Below are 6153 nucleotides of genomic sequence, written 5' to 3' on the forward strand. Positions count from 1 at the left end.
TACTAGTGATTTGTTCCCCGGATCATTGGTTGTTTACCAGTGCATCCCCAGCTAGTCTTCTGTCGATAATTGCCGGATGCTTGCAATTTATCCTCAGCAGTTCGCCTTTCATTTACCCTTTTGTTGGTGATGTCTGTTCCTTTTGATTGGTCATCATTGTATACCTAGTTTGGTATCCCGATGCCTTTCTGTTCGGTCGATTTATCCTTTGTTAACCCAGTAACCGGTTGTGGATAATCTTCCATGCGAGTATATTATTCACGGTCTGCCGGTAATGAATAATATATCTCATGCACTCTTCAGTCGAAGCCTTTTGTGTTTCCCCAGTCGAGTAAGATTCGTTATTTCCCTTTGTGGAGTCGAATATTTTCTTGTTGTGGATAATTGCCGGATGCTTGCAATTTATCCTTTGAGTTGTCTTTCGTTTACCCGTATGCTTGGTATCGATTGTCTCTCTTTTGGTTAGTCACCTATTATATACCCAGTAACCGGTATCTCTGGTGTCTTTTCCTTTCGAGTATATTATTCACGGTCTGCCGGTAATGAATAATATATCTCATGCGCTCTTTAGTTGGAATCCTTTGTTGATTTTCCCCAACTGAGCAAGATTCGTATTCTTTGTAGAATCGAATAGCCATCCTTTAACCAGTTTGTGTTTTGGATGATGAGTGTTTTGGAAGTGAAAACCAATTCACGTTTTCGGTAGATCACCTATTATATACCCAGTAACCGGTATCTCTGGTGTTTCTTACCATGCGAGTTTATTATCTACGTTCTGACGGTAATAGATAATATATCTCATGCGAGTATCTTATCCACGGTCTGCCGGTAATGGATATTATATCTCATGCACTCTTTGGGTTTGTGTCCCCAGTTGAGTAAGATTCGTTTTCCCGTTGTGGATTCGAATGTCCATCCTGTAAGTCGATTTGCTTTTTCAAGCCCTCCTTTCGGATGATGAGTGTTTTGGAAGTGAAAACCAATTCACGTCTTCGGATTTTATCCTATAAAAACCCAGTAACCGGTTCAGGATAATTTTCCTTTCGAGTATATTATTCACGGTCTGCCGGTAATGAATAATATGTCTCATCTGAGTATTCTATCCACGTTCTGACGGTAATGGATATTATATCTCGTTCACTCTTGAGTCGATCTTTTGATTGTTTTCCCCTCAGAGTAAGATTCATTTTCCTTGTGGAATTGAATGTCCATCCTTTAAACAGTTTGCGTTTCTAGCTCTCTTCAGGATGATGAGTGTTTTGGAAGTGAAATCCAATTCACGCTTTGGTCGGTCACCTATCATATGCCCAGTAACCGGTATCCTTGGTGTTCCCTCCTTTCTGCTCCCTATTATGACCTCGGTCCCCCTATGGAGTCAGATTTTCTTGAGTTTGTTACCCGTATGCCTGGTAACATCTCATTTCTTTGTTACTTCCCCAGTGGAGTTTTTTTTTGTTTCTCCTCAGGAGTCAGCTTGTGTTTCTCCAATGGATTTATTTTCCATTTGGATTTCTTCCCCAGTGTGAGTCCTTCACTCCCCAGTGAGTTCTCCAGTCTGTTTTTTCTGTTTTCCTTAATCAGAGTCGTGTTTTGATCACGTTATGTCAGTTTTGTTTTTCCCCAGTTTAGAGTCGTGTCTTGTCCACACGTTTCTTTTTCTTTTATTATCCCCATAGAGTCTTGTTAGAGTCTCTGTTCCTGGTGAGTGTACTACTCCGATGGATCGTCTTTTCTTCTGTGTGAATCATATTCCCCACAGAATTTGTGTCTTTTGCACGCATACATCCGCATCATGAGGTCTCTTAGGGACCAAAATTTGTCTCATTACTGTTATTTAAGTCCATTCTACCGCGTCGAGATGAAGATTTCTAAACTTCACTTCTCCGGCTAGAATGACCTTAAATAGGGGCATCTGTAAGACCCCAATTTTGGGCCCTAAGATCCCTCATGGCCCATATCATTCATATCATAACCTCAAGGATCATTGCATGCCTTTGCTTCCCTCCTAATGGATAGTTTGCCTTGTGGGTTGATTTCTTGATCACCAAGCATCCTTTGCATTTGTATATCTTTGCTTTCATATGTTTATTATTCAAAAAGTACAAAAATATTGTCTGTTTAACTTTGTTGCTTGCAGTTGAAGCAATCATCAGAAATTAGGTCAAAGGCAGTCATTGATCAGTCAAAGCAATGGATGGTGGCCATTCTTGCAGAATTTGGGCACCATGGCCCATAATCAAAAGTTCATACAACTTGGGACATCATTTGAGGTCAAGTTCTCAAGGAATTAGGGTTTTGAAATCATCAGAAGAAGTTCAATCAGTCCAAAACCCTAGAAAAGTCAAACTTGGTCAACAGTTGATTTAATCAGATGATTTGATGGATAGAATTGATTTGAAGGAGTTCATTCATGCTTGTATAAGCCTCATATATCATGTCAACCTCATCATGGAAGAAAATCAAGTCAATCAGAAAATTTTCCAGAAATAGAAAGTGGACCTGTAATTTCAACTGCCAAAAATGGAAACTTCTTGATCTTAAACTTACATCATGATACAAGCTCCAAATGAATTTTTGCCCAACATGAAAGTTGAAGATCTTGTCTTCCCATTTTCAAAAAGTCCTAGAACATCAAAATCCCATGTGTGGTTGTCAAGATATGATCAAATCATTTTCATCAATTTGTGAACTTCAAAGGGGCATATCTCCCAAACCATAAGGCCAAATTTGGTGGGGTTTTTTCCTACAAACCACATTTTTCATCCTCTTTCCAAAAATATAAATTTCATGACCTAAAACCTTGCCAATCAAAATGGCATTTTTGGACCTTTTGCATTTAAATTCAAAGTTTGACCAAACTTTGACTTTTTGAGTTTTTGACTTTTTCTTGATTTGGTCAATTGGGAAATGTTCCATATCACATTTGTGACTTGTTCCAATTCCAAAACCATGTCCATACCATCATTCCATCATTATTTTGAATCAAAATGCACATTTGGCAATATTGCAGATAGAGGTACAAAAAGAGTAAAACCAGTACAACATGCTGCAGCATTCCATATGTACAACCAACAGCAGCAGAAATGCAGTCTGTTTCCAGCCTGATTGCAGGCCCATTCGCAGCAAACACACCCTCTTTTTCCATTTGTTCCACAATTAGCAATTTGCAAAATGATCATTACACACAAAACCAGCTTATCATTTGATTAAGTGGTATTAAACAGGTGATATATAATGGTTTTTCTGTCCAAACAAACCCTAGTTCTGCAGCCTACCACACAGAAAATACACATTCTCTCCTCTCTTGCAAATTGGTATTTTGGCTCGAAGTGAAAGGATAATCACAAACCACAAGAAACTCTTGCTTCCTTCACTACTTGGACAACATTTTGAGTGCATTTTCACCATCCAAACCAAGCTGGAACCCTGTCCTCTCACTCTGTTTTTGCAAGCATCCTTTAATGGCAATTCGAGTTGTGGAAGTTTCCAAGCAAGTTTGAGCTGAACAAGCTTCATCATCCTTCACTACCAAGCACAATCTCCAACTGTTTGAGCTTGAATCGACCAAAGCACCACTGTTTCAACATTTTCTTCCAAAACAAGTAAGTAATCTATCTTCTCTTTTTGCCATGCCATACTATGTTTGTGAAAGATCCTCAAATGCTGATTCTAGATTGCTTTGCCCTGTTTGAATTGATGCCCTCAGGAGGGAGAAATCTGAAAAATAAGATTATTAGTCCTTTGCATTTCTGGTTGAATCTCACTCCATAGTTTGTTGTGCTGAAAATTATGCTTGGTTTTGTCATCACCATGCTTGAATACAGCTTTTGGTTTACTTGATTTTACTTTCTGAGTATGTTGAAATTTCATGATAAATGTGTACATGTGCTGTTAAAATATTTGTCCTGTCCAGACTTTGCTTGGATGATGAGTGCTGTTATGGCTGGTCGATTTTTGTGCTGCTGTTGAGTACAAATGATATGCTGCTATCTGCTGTTGTGTTTTTGCTTGGTTTGATTTTAGTTTGATGTTTTTTTTAAAACATGATGAGCACATGATAATTATGACTGTTGCTGTAGACCGATGAATGAATTAGGCTGCTGCTACAACCTGCCCTGTCCAGTTTTGTGTTCATGACTAATTGTTGCTTTGTTATGGATTGATGTTTGAATAATGATGAATCATGAGCATGAACCTGATGTTGTTGCTACTGTTATGCTTGAATCATGAATGGGCCCAGAATTTTCCAAGATCCATGTCTTGCTTTGTCATTGGTTGGTGCTACACATGAAAACCTTGCCGCATTTTTCTTGAAATCCCATTTGAATTGTCCTGAAATCCATGCATGAACATATTGTATGCTGTTGTTTGGTTGCATTATGGACATTAACAATGCCATATCAGTTATGTGTTGTTGGAACTGCAATTACCATGACCTCAATGTTAATTACATGGAACTATGCTCGTGTTTATTTAGATGCTAATTGATATTACCTGAGCCAATACCATGTTGATTGTATGCTGATCAAATTTTGTTTGGATATGGATAAACACATTGATGCCATGCTAAACCTTGCTGCAGTTTTAAAACATGAATGTTGCTGTTGTCTGTTTGCAATATGAATATCACAATCACTTGTTCATGCTTGAACCTAGAACTCTGCCTATGAAATCCCCATGATTGTGCTTATGCTGTTGTTGAATGATGTTAGTTGCTGTTAGTTGTTGCATAAGCAGTGAGGCTGGTTAGTTTTATTTTGTTCATGGTTGATTATTTGCTGCTGTTGTTGCCTTGTTCGAATTTCAATTGATATTGAGCTTGGGAATGATGCTTGAATGCTGTGCTGATTGTGTGTCTTGGTCTTGTTGTGTATAACATGTTTGCATTGAAGAGCATTATTATTGCCATGTTGTTTTCTTGGTGCTGTTTATGGGTTTGTCGAGTTAATGATGAGTTTGAATGCTGTTGCCATGTGAAATCCCAATGCTGCTGTTGTTTGCCTGCTTGGTCAAATGATGTGATGTTCACGATGCCCTGCTGCTTGCTAAATCCACATGTTGTTTGCTGTTGTTCATTTTGTTTGGATGTAGATGAACACCTTATGCCATGCCAGGAAATCCATGCGAAAAATATTCATGCTGTTGTGTGCTGTTGTTTATTCTGTTTGAATGTTGATGAACAACTATTTACCATGCTGTTCCTTGTGTCTGTTTGAAGTTGCCTGCATGATGATGAGCACATGATGATGAATATTGACTGCTGTTGTCTGTTTTAATTATATGAGCCACTACCATGTTGCTGTTGCTGCTAAATCCATGCTGTTGCTAAATTCCTGCTGCAGTTTCTGAAGTCTTACGAACATGTTCAAAAAAACCAATGTGACTGTGTTGTATGCTTGTTAAATGCTTGCTAGAACATTGCCAAAACCTTAATGTTGCATGATGAAGTTCTTACCATGTCATTGTGTATTGTTGCTTGATTTTGTTTATGATGCTTACATGATGATGAATGCTGTCTGCTTGCTGAATGCCATGGTGTTGTTTGGTTGCTTTTCGAATGTCGAAATGCTATGCTGTTGCGTTTAAATCATAAGCTTGCCTAGAATTCTGCATGAACTAATGGTGTTGGTTTGCTGTTGTAATTGTTGACCAAGTTTTGGTGTGGATGTTAGTAACTACACATGTATGCCCTGCTGCTACAACCAAACCCTGCCCAGATTTTTGAATATCATGCTGTTGCTTGCTGTTGGATAATGAACAATAATGATGGTTGTTGCTGCTGTTATTTAAACAATTACCTTGTCCATAATAATGCTATGCTGCTGAGTTTTTTTTGTTGTCGAATTTGTTTGGATGTGATTGAACTTGTATGAAGTTTGTGTTTGCTGTTGTTCATGATGAGCACATGATAATGATGGTTGTTGCTGTTGTTTTAAAACCAATACCCTGCTGTTGTTTCCAAGCCAGGCTGCTAGAACCATGTTGCTGTCTTGAACCTGCTTGCTAAAATTCATGCTACCAATGTGCTTTTGCTTGGTTTGCTGTTGAATGATAATGATGTTTGTATGCTGTTGAAATTGTTGGTCGAGTTTGTATGCTGCTTTTGTGCTATGCCTTTGCCATGATAAAACTTTGCTGCAGTTTAAAACCATA

This window comes from Lathyrus oleraceus, chromosome 5, assembly GCF_024323335.1.
Source record: "Lathyrus oleraceus cultivar Zhongwan6 chromosome 5, CAAS_Psat_ZW6_1.0, whole genome shotgun sequence".
NCBI classification, from domain to species: domain Eukaryota; kingdom Viridiplantae; phylum Streptophyta; class Magnoliopsida; order Fabales; family Fabaceae; genus Lathyrus; species Lathyrus oleraceus.